Source organism: Heterocephalus glaber, unplaced genomic scaffold (assembly GCF_053883595.1).
Source record: "Heterocephalus glaber isolate CG9 unplaced genomic scaffold, H.glaber_assembly_v1.0 deba00001457, whole genome shotgun sequence".
Classification (NCBI taxonomy): Eukaryota; Metazoa; Chordata; class Mammalia; order Rodentia; family Bathyergidae; genus Heterocephalus; species Heterocephalus glaber.
In genome coordinates, this window is record NW_028258305.1 from 17,350,016 (window position 1) to 17,369,870 (window position 19,855).

Here is a 19,855-nt window from a genome sequence, read left to right on the forward strand (position 1 = left end):
GAATAAAAGTAGAAACAGAAATAAAGGAGAAAAACAAAGAAAATTATTGATTTCATATTTTAATAATAAATTTTGAAAATGCATAAATATTGCCTCAAGCATTTTGAATATACCCATCTACAACAGGTGTAAGTTTTATGTTAACCAAAATAAGAATATGAGTTTATAATTTCTATGTAAGTGATTAGATTTCTTTTTAAAACCATCTTTCCTTTGAAAAGTTCTTGTTTCTGAAATTTTTGAAAATGAAAAAAAAGTTTATGATACTTGAGAATTTTAGAAAGACATAGAGACATTGACAAGAGAATCTAGATCTACTATACTGAAAAAGGGGTAAAAGAACAAGTTGGGGACCTAAATAACTTTGAAAGTGAGTAAAGTCAGTATGATTAAAGACAAAAGAAGTTGCATATAAGCAAGATACACTAATAAAGTTGTTTCCCACTGGAGTACGGGTAACAATTGTGATACCACTGTATAAATATACTGGAATTGAATAATAAACTAAGTATTTGATGGAAATTGGAAGCCAAGTTTCTCACTGTTGAAGGAAGTGATGACAGATAAGCCAGGCAGAAGGACAGAATGATTTTGTGATAATGGGTAAGAGCTGGATTCATAAGTATAAACTCTTGACTACTTTAATGTAGACATAAACAATTACACATGCAAATGTTTATAAATATAAATTTAAATAGGTGAAATATTTCTTTAATTTTTTGCTTCATCAGCTGAGAGAACCTAAACCATACCTGGAGAGCAAGGAGCATACTTAAGACTATTTTCTTCATTTCTAATATAGTTTTTCAATATGTACAAGGAGACAGAGTATCATAAAGAAATGTCTAATTCTAAGATAGGAAATATGCAAAATGAACATGTAGCATCTTATAGTATCAAAAAGTAGAATACTTCTCCAAATCAGAAAATGATAGATTGATGGAGTATGTCAAAGGAGCACCGAAGCCAATGAGAGAGCTCCCAAGGCAAAAGTTTGAACAATTTAAGCAGAAAAACAGAGTGGTATTGGATTATAAGCCATATATAAAGCCTCATTATTGATGTGTGATAGAGTCACTTCACTGTGGGTCTGACAGGCTTAGCATTTTGTGTCATAAATGTATCTCAGAATGTATCTCAGAATGTTTTGTTTAATGTCTTAGGCTTCACATCAATAAATTATTTATGTTCATTTTGAAGTAATTTTGGCACTATATTTGTTGCATAAATCAAAATTTATGCCAGGCCAGAAAAAAATTTATATCTAGTGTTTGTAAACAGATGCTTATTTTTACACATTTAAGCAAAAGAAAATATTTAAGCATAATTATATACATAAAAATGAAAATGTTTTAACAATGTCACCACTCAATGGCATTATTTAATATGCTATTTGATTAAACAATTTATTAATCAATAAAATATTCTGAAGATTTTGTCAAGTAATAGATGAGCAGATTCAAGTTATACTGCAAAAAAACTTATAATTTTACATTTTAAAAAGAAATATGGGGAAACCTTCACTATAGATGAAAAATTTATCCAAAGTAGAACTGGTATTCCAAATCTTAATCCTAAAACCATTGATATGAAATATTTCTTTGATGTATAATCTTTCTAAATTAATATTTTAAGAAAAATGTTTTCAATGTGGCCAAAACATTGAGGAGTGAAGTGATGAAAATGGACCCACTCTTCACATCATTAATTTATCATTAAAAAGATTAAGATATAAGTGATATAGTTTTATAAAAAGAATCAGAAATGGATACTTGGCCATGGACAACTGTTGCAAATCATAACAAGATATACCACAACACACTTTTCATGTGAAGCACTCAAGCTTAATAAGTCTCACATATTATTTAAAGACATGTCCATTCATAGAGATTATATTATTACCCAAGTATGACCAATAAGAGATTTTTAGCCACATTGGAATATAACTACACATTTATGAGTCAACAGAAATTTTAGTATCCTGATGGTGTAATTTTCTTGCACTTCTAATATAAAATATCCCCTTCAGATATGTACAAATAATTCATATAGAAATACATACTGAACAACACATAATGAAATACTATGACTTAAAGTTAGTAACTTTTATTAATTATAGGAGGTGCTAATGGCTTACTAATCATTAAACAATTACTAAGTATTGCTTAGATCAGAAAAGTCATACAAACATTTATTAAAATAACCTAATACTGTACTTCTATAATGTTTCAATCTCTATCTTTTCTATTCTCATTATTAAACACTCTACAAGTTATTCTATATACATGATTTCTAGTACTTCCAAATATTTGTTTCATCTTTATCTATACCTCTTCAGACCTTTCTGACTTTTTAGTAATATACACCTTGTTTTCTCAAGGCATGTTCTAATTAATTTGGACAAGTTCAAATAAATTGTTGATATCCTCACATTAACATGACCTCATTTCTTCCTTGATTATTACCAATGTAATGTAGGTGTCTTACCGATGTAGATTATTCCAAGTTTGGGCCATGGGAAATATAATTTGGACATCAGGAAATAGATGTTATGCCAAAAAACTAATACTGATGGCATTAAACATTAATGAGTTCAAATACTGATGGGAATTTTAAAAGAAAATGGTATGATTCTGTTTCTTGGCAGTATTAAGGAGATTGAGATTTATTAGTGTCCCTGCAGAAAATACTTAAATTATCAATCCATAGAAAGGAAGCTTCAGCTAAAACTTTTGGAAAGCTGATGAAGCATGAAGATCCAAAAATCTAAGACTACAAGGAAAGAGACCCTCACAGAACAAGATGACATCTACAGCTACTTTTGCCCTGAAAGCTTCACTGATTTTATGCAGAAAAAAAATCTGAATATTCTGACTTAATCTAGTTAAGATCCATAGCTATAGAACAAAGAAATTTTTTTAAAAAATGGTAATAGACTTGTAGATTGTAAAAACCTTTAGTAAGATTGTCTTTCAGGATAACAGTCAATTTCTGAGTTGACACAGTGTAGGAGATGAAAGAGAATCCTCAAAAGTAAAATTGTTGTTTCCCAGCATGTTTTGACTAAATTATTGGAGCTGGGAAAGATTTAAAAATGTTTTGCAAAAAAAAAATATATATTTTGCAGTATCCACTAATGCAAGAAACATGGGTAACTGATCCATCATATCCACTCACAGGGATTAACCCAACAAAAATGCATATATACCTTTTCAGAAAGACTTGATAAAATATTTATAGCACCATTTACAAGGCCTCAAATACAATAAGTCATTTATTCATCAACAATACAATGAATAGTTTAAATTGATAACTTAGAATAGTATACGGCAAAAAGTGAAAAACTACTGTGCATAACACTATGAAATTCACAAAAATATTTTCGAAAATTCAAAACCAGATATAAGAAAATATTTGCATAATTTCATTCATGTAAAATTTTGAGAGAGCTGAAAGCAAATCTGAAGTTCAAAGCGTGAAAAATGGACACCTTCACTGAGAATACTGATTAGAATGGGATATTAAAGGACTTTTGTTGTTCTGATAGGAGACAATTTTTTTGTTTAGGTGCTGGATATATACGTATATTCTCTATATAATATGTATCAGGCTATGTCAAATTTATTAGGATTTGTCCTTAGGTTTTGTACATATCTGTGAACTTGCTGTAATTAAATATTTTTAATGGATAAAATCTAATCTTGAAGGAGTTGCTGCTGGCTATGTTTGTAAAAATTTGAATATTAAAATACTAGAATATAAAATAATATAACCAATTGGATGATAGTAATAATAATTAATAATAAATCAAAGCAAGTAAGTGATTCTCAAAAGAGTAGAATGATGTTTTTCATTATCAGACAATGCAAAGTGTAAATATAGGAAGCAAGAAAGAATTAGAAAATTGCCATTTTTCAAGAAATAATGTAGCTACATATTTAGATAATGCACTGCACTAGTTGTGAAAATAAACAGATAAATTTCATTGTGAACAAAACATTCAAATTATTTCATAGTATATTTCACAAAATGCTTATTAATTACAAAACAGAAAATTTAACTTCATAATAGAGCAATTATCAATCAAGGGATCAATAATGGGAGAAACACTGACATGTGCTTCCTGATATGAGGTATTTAAAACTATTACTTACTTGGAGGTAAAATTATTCAACCAGAATTTAATAATTAGGAAATCTTTGGTTTATGACATTCTACAAAATAATTGGATCTGACCCTTCAAATCTGTCATTGTCGTGAAATTCTTTTTTTAAAGGAAGAAAAAGTGGTGAGATGGAGCAAGAGGGAGGAATCAACACAATGATAAATGTAGCTTCCTCCAATCTGTCCTAATCACATTAATTAAAATAAGCTATATTAAATAGTAATATAACACAGTATGTGTGCAAACCTACCACCTATATCTTTCAGCATAGGATCCTTATTTTCAGATCCAGTTTACTTAAAAATAATGTAGGAACAAGTAGTAAAAATTGAAGAAAACATCCATAGCAATATATTGAAAAGAGTCTACAAAACAATTGGAACCTGTTATGTAAATTAACAGAATCAGTAATATTGTATATTTTAAGGATGGTAATTTGGGATAGAGTAAAAAAATGCATCTAAACTTTTTTACTCAAAGTTGGTAGTTTAAATAAGTTACTTTCCCTTACATTTCAATAATGAAGAAAGCATTTTTACAAATGGTAAATAAGTGTATCTCTCTATTTCTAGAAATTATAAGATAGTAATACACATCTCTTATTGGCCTCAGGACCATATTTTTTAAGGAAACACTTGGTCCTTAAAGAAGACATGCCATAATAAGAGTTATGAACACACATTTTGTTGTAGTTGTGAATTTAGAATTTTTTTCAACTATTTTTCACATGTGAGAGAGGTAATCAATGGCCTGATGTATCCTTATGCATGGAAATTATACTGTGAAGTGAATCACATCCTTTTCTGGTTAGCATTTTTATTGAACAGCCTCAGCCTGATCATTTGTAGGCAACCATTTACATGTTTCCTTTGCTCTTTCGTCCATCCCTGAAAGGTCAGCAAGTATTACTGTCCTGCCTTGACAGTGGAGGTCACTAAAAATAACCTGAGAATAAAGAAAGCTTGCAAATGATCAGCAAAACCCATTGGGGTCAGCACCACCAACACAAGGAGCATAATTTGCTGCTCCCTTCCTACATCTTAGGATACAGCCTGTTAACACATTAGTGACCTTCCTACCTTTTTAGTATTCCTAGTATTCATATCTATGCAATTCTGTAGCACTTTATTAAACACTGTATTGAACTTAACACCAATGATGTCCAACTTCTCTGAGTAAAAGTTGATTAGTATATGGCACACAGCTTTCAATTATTATATGGAAGAATGAATAAATAAGTGCAATGATACATACCAATGGAATGAATCATCCATTTTCAAGTGGATACACAGGAGGAGGAAAAGATATATAAAAAATGAATACAAACTCTAAAACAATCCGTTAATTAGATGGTAAGGCCCAAATAGACATTGTACATATTTTATTGATCATTTTATTTCATATTCTCAGCACAATGTTTGGTACATATTAAGTCTTCTCTAAGTATTTATTTAAATAATAGTTGCTATAAGCAAACATAGCAAGGGAGAGCTGCCTGAGCACTGCTTCAATTCAAAACATCATTAGACCTTCAGTAAGGTTACAAACCTTTGGAAACACTTGTAAAGCAAAATCTTAAAGTAGATGGAGAATACTCCTAATTTTGTATTATTATGCTTGATACATATATTTATCAAATAGATATTGGATTAGCCATGTTACTTGTCCCACTATTTTTGCCCTTTCCTCAAGGGTATTTTCAAAATGCAAACCAAATTTTTTCTTTAAAAATATGAGTATGATTATGCCGGTCTGCTTGAAATCTATGCCTGACTTCCTATCTCATACAGAACATAAACTTGAGGCTCACTTGGTTCTTCACCAATCTCTGACAATTCTCCAACCTCCTTTCCCACGTAACATACTTTGCTCAGATCCAGGCCCTTTTTCTGAAGATAGTAAACAAACTCCTGCATCAGTGCCCTGAAAATTGCTTTGTTTAGGATTGATATCCACATAGTTCTTTCTCATTCCATCCTAATTAATCTCAAATATCATTATGTCAGAAAGAACTTCTCTAATCACCCCATATGAAACTGAGAAATTCCTCTTAGTAAGCAGTTGCAATTCCTCTTACCTTTTATTTTTATTTTTGTCTACAGCAACAAATATCACTTAAAAAATTGTACCCCAATGATTTCATTGTTCTCTCTCTCCAGTGCTAGAATGACAGATCCATGAGGGGAGAGATTTGGTTTTTCTCATCTGTTCTATACTTAGTATCTCAAATATTTCTGAAACATATTGGTGCTGAATAAACATAAAAATGAAAGAGCAGAGATGCACTAGAAAGTAAGATAAAAGCCAAATTCATAATAAAACATAAAAATAGAGCTCTACCCCAATATTAGTAATATCATACCAAAATATTTAAACACAATCCATACGAAGAAAATAGAATACAATATCATATGAAATAATATGATTCATTTATGAATAAACATAGCATCACTAATTCCATTTGTTTACAGCATGAAATGAAATAATAATAATCATAATCTATCTTAAAATCCCACTTCATATTAAAGCATAGGCTTTTTCTAAGAGTTAGAAATATACTGGAGATTACATTTTTCTCTAAGTGATAGCAAAGAGAGGATAAATCAGAAAGGATCAAAGACAAGAAGCCATGGACTAAGTATATGTATCACCTTTGGAGAGAGTATTAGAGAAAGATAAGAATGTGATCAGATTAAGTGAAAATCTTCCATATTCAATTTTTACAGGTTCTGCCCTTATAATTTTATTGAAAATTTTTCAAAAATATAAATTGGAAGGCATCTATCCATTATTTTCAAGAGTTCTTATTAATGAAATTCATGAAATGCCTCATTTTTATGTATCTCCACTAATTATAGCACAAAAAAATCTGTCAAAATGAGTATCAAAATTTCCACTATTAGCATTTGTAATTGGTTTCTATGAGTTCTTACTAATTGCGCTTCTAAAATAATTTTTAATTAAAGATGTGGTTGGAGATGCTATGGTACACCAGAAGATAGGAGGAATACACAGTTGAATAAATTTGAACACATTTCATTTGATAGAAAATTTTCTTTTCAAAACAACCTTCTCTAAGCCACTGAGATTTTCATATAACTTCTGTTAACAGCTTTTGCAGATTACTATGTCCCATAGTGATTGTTATAGCTTGCTCGTAGTATCAGTGCTGTGAAAATTGCTTTGCTTAGAATTGATATCCACATAGCTCTCTTTCTCATTCCCTCCTAATTAATCTCGAATATCATTATGTCATAATGACCTTCTCTAATCACCCCAGATATTCACCCTAGATGTCCTTCAAAGCCTCCTTCACTCATGGGTGGGGCTTTACAGAGGTGACTGGATCTAGGGTGTGTGCTACTGAGATTAAGGGTGTGTGATAACTAAATGGGTTTAGTTTAGTTCTAGATGTGGAAAATGGAAGCCCCACCCTGGGTGTAGGTGACATCAATCAACAGGCTCCGGGTGTGGATGGAATGAAAGGGAAAGGCAGGCTCACTGCTGCTGCTTGCTGCTTCACTGTCTCTTGCCGGCTTTGCTATGGATTTTTCTCCTCTGTGATGCCCCTCTGTCCTGCCACCCTGCCTTGGAGCCAGCTGACTATGGACTGAGACCTCTACAGAACTGTGAGCTGAAATAAATCTTTATTCCCTTAACTTGTAGGCGTAGGGTGTTTTATCTCAGCAATGAGAAAAGCAACTAAGAATGATACTAGTCTACTTTTGTAATGAGTTTAGCCTGCTTGGATATTTTGAAACTCTAAAGTGTACAAAGCAACTCCCTGCATCACAGCACCTAGAACTCTTGACCTTCATTCACTAATTTAACAAGGAAAAATATCAATCTAGGCTTATAAAGTGCCTCAGAAATGTTCATCACTGTTGGAGAATGGACTGGAAAGCATAGATGGACAGAAGTTGTATGTATAAACCAATGATACTTATCAATAACTATCTTTAAACAGTGGGTGTAGCAGTGGAGGAAAACTTGAAAGGAATTTTAAGCTTCTTCAAGCTCATCATAAACTTGTTTTGTAATGAAGAGACTTGTGTCATCATCCTGTTAAGATGGAGGATTTAAAAGGACAAGGATTTTGTCCCAAAGGTCTTTTTCTTCCCACAGTTCCAATCTAGCACACTGCTTTTCATGAGTTATGACAGAAGTGCTTTCCTTCTTGCCTTCCTTATCTTATTTCCAACCTAAATTTTCTATTGGCCCTATATATAAACATTATTGATTATCTTCTTGTGCCTAGTAATCAGTCTTCTTCTTTTATTATTCCACTGCATCTTTTCTCTCCTTCAAATCAGTATTGATCAAATTGCCAAATTCCTGAAGCTTGGGATTTTCCCCTGTCCTCATCTTTTCTGACCAGCTAAGAAGGTGATATTTCCACATTTAAAAGCTACATTTTTCTAATATTTTCCTCTTGTGTTTATTGCAATATTTTACCTTCCCACTATTGAGATTACTGAGAAGGTTTAAAAGAACTGGCTTTATTTCCTTTTCCTTTTTTACATCTCCAAAAGTCACATGTCCTTCACATTCAAACTTTATCTCCTCTTGATCCCTTCCATAGACATCTCATTCTTCTTTATCTTCCCTCCTTTTCTAATAAATTGGTTTTTTCTCTCATCTTTTTTTCCCTTCCCTGATCTTTACTTCCCTCTTCTGTTTTATACATGCACTAAATTACTTTCCTAATCTCCTTCAAGTCACAAGTTCTGTATAATTAAATAATGTACTTTGATCACAGTATCTTTGGCCCAGTGCTCCTGGGCATTTATACCTCCTTGGCCATGGACACATTCACAGACCAACAAACACTCAACAAATATTCAGACTCCTAGAACTTCTTCAACATATCCATTCAGTTCTCTTAGTGCTATCCTTGAACTACATTTTTTAATTTTAACTTTTATTAGTACATATTTACAGTATATCATAATTATATTCATCCTGTGAGTTGATAAATGTACATAACATGTCAATTATTTTTTATTGACTTTCCTTCCTCTTCTTTCCCCCTCACTCCATCTTTTAGTCCCCTTCTATTTTGCAAAAGATCTCTCTCTCTCTCTCTCACTATCTTTTATTTTGCTTTTTAATTTCCATTATCTTTTGAGTTTCACATATAAGGGAAGTCATTCCATATTTAAGCTCATCAGTCTATTTCAATTAATATTATGGTTATAAAGTGGATTCACTTACCTACAAATGACTCAAGTTTAACTTATGACAGAGTAGTACTCCATTATGTATAAATAGCACATTTTTTTAATCTATGCATCTGTTAATGGACATACAGTTTGCTTCAAAGATTTAGCTATTCAGAGTTGTACTACTGCATATATGAGTATACACGGATTACTGTAATATGATTTATTTAACTCTTTGGGGATGATGTGTAGAAGAGGATTAGGTGGTTTGAAGTTAATTTCTATTTTTAGATTTTTTGAGGATCTATATGTTGATATTGATAGTGGTTGCACTAGCTTACATTCTGAACAAAAATGTAGAAGTGTATTTTTTTTTCCTGGCAGCCTTGCCAACATTTGTTGTTATTTGATTTCCTGATGAGAGCCATTCATACTGGAATAAGATGGAATCTGTGTTGTTTTAATTAACATTTTTCTGATGGCCAAATGTATTGCACACATTTTCTCATATTTATCAGCCATTTCTACTTCTTTTTCAGAACAATATGTATTCATTTTAGTTACCCATTTTTTATTGGGTCTTTTATTTTGGGGGACTAATTTTTTTGTTCTTATTGTATTCCATACATTATTCCTCTGTCAGGAATAGCTGGCAATATTTTTTTCTTATTCTGTAGGTTGTCTGTTCACTCTCTTGGTTTGCTTTTGAAGTTGATATGATTCCATTTGTTGATTATAGCTGTTCTTTCTTATGACAATGAGGTCTGTTCAGAAAGTCCATGAATATACTTGTATCTTCCAAGAGTTTCACTTATTTTATCTTTGAGCAAATTGTTTCTGCTCTAAAATTTACATCTTTGATCTATTATGATTTTATTTTAGTATATGGTGACATAAATTTTCTCCATATGGATAACCAGTTTCCCCAGCACCATTCATTAAAGAGATTATCTTTCCTCTGGAATATGTTTTGGGCCTCTTTGCCAAAAAATCAGATGCATGAATGTGCCTGAGCTTAGTTCTGCATCCTCTATTCTGGTCTTACACCATGTGCCAGTATCATGCTGTTTTTACCACTGGAGCTTTGTAATGTGACGAGCAGTTTGAAATTGTGATGTCTCCTGCTTTACTATTATTGCTCAGGATTGCTTTTGCTGTTTTTTGGTCTCTTCTAATTCTATGTAAATCATAGGATTTTTTTTTCAGGTTCTGAAGGAATGATGTTGGGATTGTTGTTGTTGTTGTTGTTTTCTTTTTTTTTGGTGCTGAGGATCGAACTCAGGATCTTGCAATTGCCATGCAGGTGTAGTGCCTCTGAGCTACATCCTGGCCCCTGATGTTGGTATTTTGATTGGGATCATGTGGCATTAGTATATCATTTCTGGAAGTATGGCTATTTTGACAGTATTGGTTTGGCCTGTCCGGGAACATAGATGTCTTTTCTTTTTTTTTTTATTTTTTATTTTTTTGGTACCAGGGATCAAACTCGGAACCTTCTGCTTGTGAGGCAGGAGGCAGAATCACTGAGCTAAATCCCTGGCCCGTCTTTTCATTTTTAGATGTCTTCTTCAATTTTCTTTCTCAAAGTACAGTGCTACTTTGATTCATGAGTTTAATTTATTCCATGATTCTGGGGAAGATGACCACATTCGTGTTCATGGGGTAAAGATGGGCATGATATTGTTCGTCACTGATCAAACTAAATTCCTCACCAACGAAAGTTCATGAATTGAGGTATTGCTGTAGTATAGTTTTTTATTGTAGTGGTCGTTAATTTCCTTGGCTAGGTTAATTCCTAAGTATTTAATTTTTCTTGATGCTATTGTGAATTATTTTGTTTTCCTAATTCTTTCTTGGTGAGTTCATTATTTGTGTGTGAGAACATAATTGATTTTTTGTGCTGATATTATATCCTGCTACATTACTAAATTTGATTATTAATTCTTGGAGTCTTCTGGTGGAATTTTGTGGGGCTTCTACGTAGAGGATAATGTCATCTATGAATAATGGTACTTTGTCTTCTTTCTTATATTTATCTCTTTTATTTCTTTCTCTTGTTTGATTGCTTTGACTACTATTTCAAGTATTATATTGAGCAGGAGTGGTGATAGTAGATATCTTTATCTTGTTCCTGATTTTGGAAGGAAAGATTTCTGTTCATCCCCATTTAATATGTTGTTGGCAGTAGGTTTCTCGTAACTGGATTTTATTAGATCAAGATAAAGTCTTTCTACATCTATTTTCTTCAGGGGTTTTTATCATGAATGGACATTGGATTTTGTCAAAAGCTTTTAATGCATCTATTTAAATGATGATGTAATTTTGGTCCTGGCTTCTGTTTCTGTGATTTATTACTTATTATTTTTATTATTACATTTTTATTTATATATTTTTATTATTACATGTTTATTCCTTAGTCGGTACAGGCACATAACACATCTCAATTCCTTGTCCCATCCCTTTTCCCATCCCTCCATCCCCCATCCTCCATCTCTTGATCCTCTTCTCATTTGAAGATATATATCTCCAATTGATTTGTGTATGTTGAACTATACTTGTATTCCTGGGGTGAAGTCTATCTGGTCATGATGTATGATCATTTTGTGTTTTGCTGAATTCTGTTTGCCAGTATCTTGTTGAAGATTTTTGCATCTATGTTCATTAAACATATTGGACTACAGTTCTCTTTTTAGTTTTCTCCTTGTCTGGTTTTGATATTAGAGTAATGATATAATCCAGGCAGGAATGACTTTAAGAGTATTGTATCCCTTTCAATTTCATGAATGAATTTGAAGACTATTGGCATTAGATCTTCTCTGAAGTTCTTATAGAATTCAGCAGTGAATCCATCAGGTCTTGGCTTTTCTTAGTTTGTATATAATTTTTTATTATTATTGCTTTAATTTCATTGCCTATTGGATTATTCAGTTTTTTATATCCTCTTTGTTCAATTTTTCTAATTCATATGTATCTAGGAATCTATCCATTTCTTCAGATTTTTCCAATTTATTATAAGATTTCAAAGTAGTTACTAATAATCTGGACTTCTGCAGCCTCTTTTGTGATTTTGTCTTATTCACTTTTAATTCCATTGATTTGAATCTTTCCTTTTTTGGAAACCTTATTTTGGCTAAGGTTGTCAATTTTAGTTTTTTAAAATTTATTTTATTGGTACACTTTTGATATACATAATGGTGACATTCATCATAGGGAATTTGTATCTATACATAATATATCCTGATTCTTCTCTCTTTTCTTCATTTCCTTCCCCTCTCTTCAATCCTTCTTCTCCTCCTTATTTACAAAAGTTTATTCTTTCAACAAACCAGCTCTTCAATTCATTAAGTCTTTGTATTGTTATTTTAGTCTCAATTTCACTAATTTTTGCTCTGATTTTTAAAATTTCCTATTTTGTGATAACTTTGGATTTGGGTTATTATTGTTTTCCCAGGACCTTGAGATTCATCATTAGGTTATTCATTGGCTCTGTTTTCCTGATGTGGGCAGTCACAGCTGTACACTTCCCTCTTAGGACTGCTTTTAATATGTCCCACAGGTTATGGTACTTTGTACTGGCATTATCTTTTGATTTTAGGAACTGTTTAATTTCTTCAATGATTTTCTCTATGACCCATTGGTTATATGTATTATTTAATTTTCATGCTTTTGCATAATTTCTATTATTTCTTGTACCATTAATTTCTAGTTCCATTGCACTATTGTGGGAAATTGTAGAATTCAGTTATCTAGTTGTAAGAATAGATCACAAGAAGTTTGATTAAGTCGTTTCTGGGAAATTCCACAAGTCTGTTTGTTAAAAGAATGCCAGAAAACTTTAAGAGACCTTGTGAAAGTTTCACGGGAGAAAAACAGGTTTTCCTAGTTTTCTTATTTACCATTTCCTGGGATCAGAGGACCACAACCCAATGACTCTATGGGTGGTAAGAGAGATACGACTCACTATGCACATCTGTGATGTTTGTGGTGGGCCAGTGGGCTTGATTTTGGCTGAAATCGTCCTGCTTTCTTGATACTATCTGATAAGAAGAGGGCAGCAGTGTGCTCTTTGATGTACGGGATTGGTGAATGGAAACAGGGGACTTGTGAATTCACCTGTAGCTTTTATGAGTCACTTAAAGTCATTTGTCACCAGAGGTTAAAATCAGAAAGATGATAGCCAGAATAACTAAGCTGCTTTCCTACATGTATAAAAGCCTTGCTTCTTCCCTTTGTGATTGTCAAATAGTGCCAGAGGAATTAAACTGCTGTTCGTCCCCCAGGCTGTCTCCTTTTCTTTCTCTAAAAGTCGGTGCTTTCCGGGGTTTCAGGTCTCCCTCTAGAGAGACCACCAACACACTATGATCTGATAATGTGCATGGGATACATTCAATCATTTTGCATTTATATAAGCATAATTTATGGGCTAGTATGTGATATATTTTGTAGAAAGTTCAATGTGCTGTTGAGAATAATGTGTATTTGATTATTGTTGGGTGGAATACTCTCGATACATATTAAATTTATTGGTTTGGAGGTTCAACTCTGATATTTCTTTGTTGATATTTTGTCCAGTTGATCTGTCTATTTTTAACAGTGGGGCATTGAGGTCTGTCACTATATTTCTGTTGATGTTTATTTGATCTTTTGTGCCCAGCAGTGATTATTTACTTTATTGAGTATTGGTGTTTGGTGCTTACATGTTTATAATTGTTATATTTTTCTGTTGAATTACTCTCTTATCCAATATGTAGTCCTCTCTTTGCCTGTTTCAATCAGGTCTAACTTGAAGTATACTTTGTCTGACTGAAATCAGGATAGCTACTCCTGCTTGTTTCTAGATGCATGTTGCATGGAATTTTGTTTTCCACATTTTGATTTTTTAGTCTACGAACATCATTTTTATTAAATGTGATTTTATATTCAGCATATTATTTTTTGATTGTGGAACTGAGACCATTCATATTGAGAGTTGTTACAAGGGGTTGACTTATTCCTGTCATTCCATTATTTTCTTGTTGGTAATTTCCCTTTTCCCTCATTTTGTTTAACTGCTCACCCTACCTGTTATATTCATTTTATTGGGCTTTTTGACATTGTTGGCTTCATTTTCTTTTTCTAGGATATCATTAAGAATTTTTTGGCATGCTGGTTTGGTGGCAATGAATTTCTTGAGGTGTTCTATGTTATGGAAACGCCTTATTTCTCCATAAATATTTAATGATAATTTTTCAGGATATATAACTTTGGTTTGGAACTTTTTTTTTTAGGGCTTGAAACACTTCACTCTAAGCTTTCCTGGTCGTTAAGGTTTGTGTTGTTAAGTCTTCTGTAATTCTCATTGGTTTACCTTTATAAGCAATTCTTAGCCTTTCTCTAACACCTTTTAAGATTTTGTCCCTGTGTCAAACTTCTGGGATTTTGACTATGATATATTGTGGAAAGGTTCTCTTTTGCTTGTGCCTATTTGAGGTTCTCTAAGTCTCACTTATCTGTATGTTCCTTATATTTGGAAAGTTTCCTGCTATTACTTTTGTGAACAAACTTTTATGCTAGTTTTGCTGTCTTCTGATTTTTCACTAATTTCAATTAATCTTAGATTAGTCTTCTTTGGGTCATCTAGAAGCTATTTGATCCATTTATTGTGTTTCCTTGTTAATTTTAAAATATGTCTGAATATATGGTTAACCTTATAAACTCTCTTCAATAACCCTATTTAGCAGAGTTGCAGGGTACTGGGCTGGACTTCCTCCCCACTGTAGCATGCCTTGTAGAAGGATTCACTTTCAGAGTAAAATGTCGTGGGGGTTTTTTGTTTTGTTTTGTTTTGGTACTGGGGATCAAACTCAGAACATTGTGCTTGTGAGGCAGGTGACAGAACCACTGAGCTAAATCCCCAGCCCAGTGTCGTGTTTTTTGCAGTTCATAATAGCTGTGGGCTTCTCTTGGTACCAATGCTACTGCTCTGGTTCGCTGTCTCTGCCTGGAGCCCTGCACCATAATTATTGAAATTATCCAAAATAAAGCCAGAATTCCTCTCCTCCAATGAGTGTGGCATCCAAACCTTCATTATTCTACATTTATTCCTTTCTTACTGTTATCTTTCTTAATTCTACATTTTTATCCCACAACATATGTTACTGTTTAAATATATTTCATCCCAACCAAAACCGAACTTGGGGTTTATCCTTCAGCATGTCATTTTAGGGAGGTGGGAGTTGTGGGGCCTTTGGGTCATGGGGCAGTGCCTCCATGAATGTATTAATGCTTTTTAGTAGCAATGCGTCAGCTGCCATGGAAGTTTGGCTCCTTTTCCTCTCTTCTGGATGTACCTCCTTGCCATTCTATTCTCTGCTATGGGTTGAAGCTACACAAGGTCTCCAGTAGAAGCCAGACAGTTGCTGGTGACATGATTTTAGGCTGTCTAGCCTTCAAAATTATGTAAAAATAAATTTCTTTTCCTTATAAATTTCTCACTTTTAGGTGTCCTGTTATTGCATCAAAAAGACAGAATAAAATAGTATATTATAATCATTACAAAATAACTTAGCCATTTTGAGATGTTAATTCAAAATGGCTTTTTCACCAACTATTGAAATTAATACATCTCCTATAAAGACTCATTCAAGGCCTCCAGTAACAAGTGAAAACCAAATTCTTATTGAGGTATTATATAGGCTTCATTTTATAAAAACATACAATCACTGTACCATTGCTCAAATTATGTGATGTGTAATTACATTTCCTATATGACCCACTGACCTGTTTTTACAGTAAAGAATTTGTCGCAGAGCCCATGGATAAATATGGTCCAATCATGCTCCTAGAATCTAGTTAATTATCAAATTTCTGATAAAAATAGAGGCAGATTAAAAAGAGATAGAGTGATAAAAGTAGGATAATTTCTGTGTTTTCTCTCAAACTTTCAACACTCTTATGAGTCATGAGCCAAAGTTAAACCTATTTTTAACCAGGAATGGGGTTGTTCTGAGAGAACTTCTCTGGAGCCATCTCTCAGTATTTGTAATTGATCCCATTTATCTACCTAGGATTTATGAAATAGAAAGTCATATGATTTTTTTTTTCTTGTTCTTTGGCAGAACCATCAAAGTGTAAAATATTAAAGCAGGAACCCAAGTATATATAAGGAATGCTTTATCTACCAAAATGAAAACCCATCTCCTATTAAATATTACAAAATATTAATATATTTTGAATCATTTTTTATATTATGAGGTAAATTTTACAAATTGGTATTAGAAAGGGTAAGACAGAGGGTAAGATACCTCTTTAAAGGCAAAACAAATATAATACCAGTAATGTAAAGCATACTATTTGGGAGCAATATAAGACATATTCCATTATAGGTTGCCACATTGAAATTAAAGTTGGAAAACAAAAATCTTTCATTTCTAAAGAGGTAATTAGCAAAAAATGAATTATTTCTCCAAATTTTCTGAATTTGCTAATCCTGATACCATTTAAGGGATTAAAGAGTTTTCTTTCTTATAGAACTAAGTTTCAACAATCTCCTATCAGAATAGGAATAACTCCTTCAGCACCTCAAAAGTTGTTTTCAGTTTGTTGTATTATCTCATTCATGTACAATAATTATCAAATTACAAAAATGTCAGAAGAATGCATAGAAAATCAGGTTAAAATAACCCCCATATTATTCATTTGTCATATTATCCAATTGATTTGATAATATAAACATCCATCAAATCAATTGTTACTCTTGCCAGGCAAAGATCATAGTAGTATTGCCTTGTTATATACAATACTTCTTGGATGATGCTACTATGCAGATTCTGACTCAGTAGCTTTTGGATGAAAACTGAAGTCAACATTTCTCACAAGCTTCCTGTCTATGTCAATCCTGCCAATTTATGGAACCCACTTTGAGTAACAAAACTCTGCTTATATGTCATGAGGTGGTAATGGAAACAAGGTATCCTAAGGAAATGAAAGCAGAAAATAATGAAAATGGGGAAATGCTTGACTTCAGCTTTACCAGGATGGTAGTTAAACTGTTCCAGCTGGTTCACAATATGTGAATGTCAAATCTTTTAAGAGAAATACCTCATTAAAAGATGAATTGTGCTTTTCAATTTCCACATACTCTGGAGACTGAATATATTTGTTTCTTCCTTTACCATAGAAGTATATTTGCCATCCTGTAGTGTCTCAGTAATTTTCAATAGTAATATCTTCAATCCCTGTGTATTTCTTGAGACTCTCTCCTTTCTGCTTTACATTTATGTTGAATATATAAATTCTCGTAATTTCTTCTCTGATTTGGATCTCTGCGTTCCTGGTACCCTAAAAGTGAAGAGGGAATTGTACACAAAATAAAATAACCAGTGATAAATGGAAATATTAAAGTCCCATTTATATGTTTCTGGTTGAATGTTTCTGGTTGAATATGTGAGTAAGCAATGTCTCCAACCAATTCTAACTTCAGACTCAAAACACAATTTTTATAATCAGCAGACATCAAGTATAATGTCATAAAGATCCTCATTCCACACTTCTTGTGTGAGTAAAGAGGAACCAATATGAACAGACCACAAGGAAACACCAAAGTACAAGATGGCAGTCTTTTGGTGCAGACTGTGATTGGAAGGAGATCTGTGAGGTAGTGGGTTCTGGGTCAACAGAACTCCAGTGCAGGTGCATCTCCTGATATCTCGGTGTAAATAGCTTCTGTAACCAAGGCCAGTGCTAGGTAAAATAAATGATTTATATATCCAAGGTTGTTACTGACATGTGGCCACCATTGTGTATTTTGGTATAAATATAGACTGCTATGAGGACTGGTGGGAGACTAAGCACCCAAGGACTGCTGCAAGAATGGGTAGGCTAGGGGCCTGAGAACTCCCGTGAGTGGGCATGCTTGAATGGCACCAGATAATAAAGATACATTCAGATATTTCCACAACTCTCTGTCTCTTTAGTCTGAACTGGTGACAAGACACAGACCTTGGGAGGGGTAACTGCTCACTTTTGACTTACATCAAAACATATGATTTGATGAAATAGTAGATGATATTGAGGCACAATTGTTGGAGATGATTAATGAATCACCTATGTACCAAATCCATCTGAACAGCTCCAATGATGTTGGCAAGGCAACAATGTTTGTCTTTGTGCAATATATTTTTTGGAGGACACATATGAAAATATACTATGTGCACTTTTGTTATCAACTAACACCACAGATGCAGAAATATTCAAGTCTTGGAATGATTACATATCAGGTAGACTGAATTGGTCATTTTGTGTTGATTTATGCATGGATAGAGCAGCTGGATGGATTTCTGTTTTATTCTGCAATAATATATAAAACATTTCATTCTGGAATTGATTTTGTAGGTAAATTTATCTATAATATCATTAAAGATAAAAATATTAAAACCTAAAGAGATAAAATAATTGGCTATAATTCATGTTTTTTAACTTAAAGTAGTATGGCCTTGATTTCTAAGCATCTCTTTGTTTGGTTTATTACATGGCTGTAATTTTTATTCACCAGAAGAAAAGCACATCCTAAGCTTGTTGACCTCTCCTATCTTCTATGAGTCATTGTTTCTTTGTGAGTCCTTTCCATTCACATAAAATGTCTGACCATTAGAATGGCAGTGTAGAAATGAATCACTATTGACATTCAGCCTCTTTACAGTATGTGTGAGGAGATTTGTATACACTGACTTACAAAGACAGAACACTTTTATGGACCCAATAAAGAAATAATCCAGGTAGGAAACTCTGTTCTAGAATATATGCCTCTCTGAGGTAATCTTTTTATCACTCCCCAATGACTATTAAACAAAACTGATATTAACTTGAACTTTGTCCACAGTCCCATAACACTTGACTATGTGAAAAACTAATGCCTTCCATTCTCTCACCTCTAATGCATCCCTGTGTCCATTTCCAGAGACAATGTTTCATCTAGCCACTTCTGGGAGACTGTTGAGCTGAGGAGAGCTACTAGATTGCCCATAGGGACAAAATAATCAATTTAATATGATTGCTTGCTATTTAGAAAATGTATTTGTGGATGTTAGGAGAACTCTCTTGAACAACACTGTAGTAGAAATGAGTCCTTGGACAATTCTATATCCCTTCACATGGATGCTCCCTTATCTGTCAGGAGTATTGAGTCTTTTATGTGCAGTAGAAAAGTAAATGCATATTATATAGATGCAAATATATGTAATATTGTATAAATAATATAAACATTGATGGTATGTAAATATAACTATAAATACATTACATATATACTATTATATTAAATGTAATATTATATATTATGAATACATAAATATATTACATGATAAACATATAGAGAGAGAGAGACAGAGACTTCACTTTCTTTGAACGAGGGAATGTGCATATATTTTTGAACCCTAAACAGGGAAAATGTTTAAGTTTCCTGTGTTACGTACTATTGCTATAGTTTTGATCACAGAAATGTAGTCACACATACACTGCAGCACATACACCCATGCACATATAGACACACACA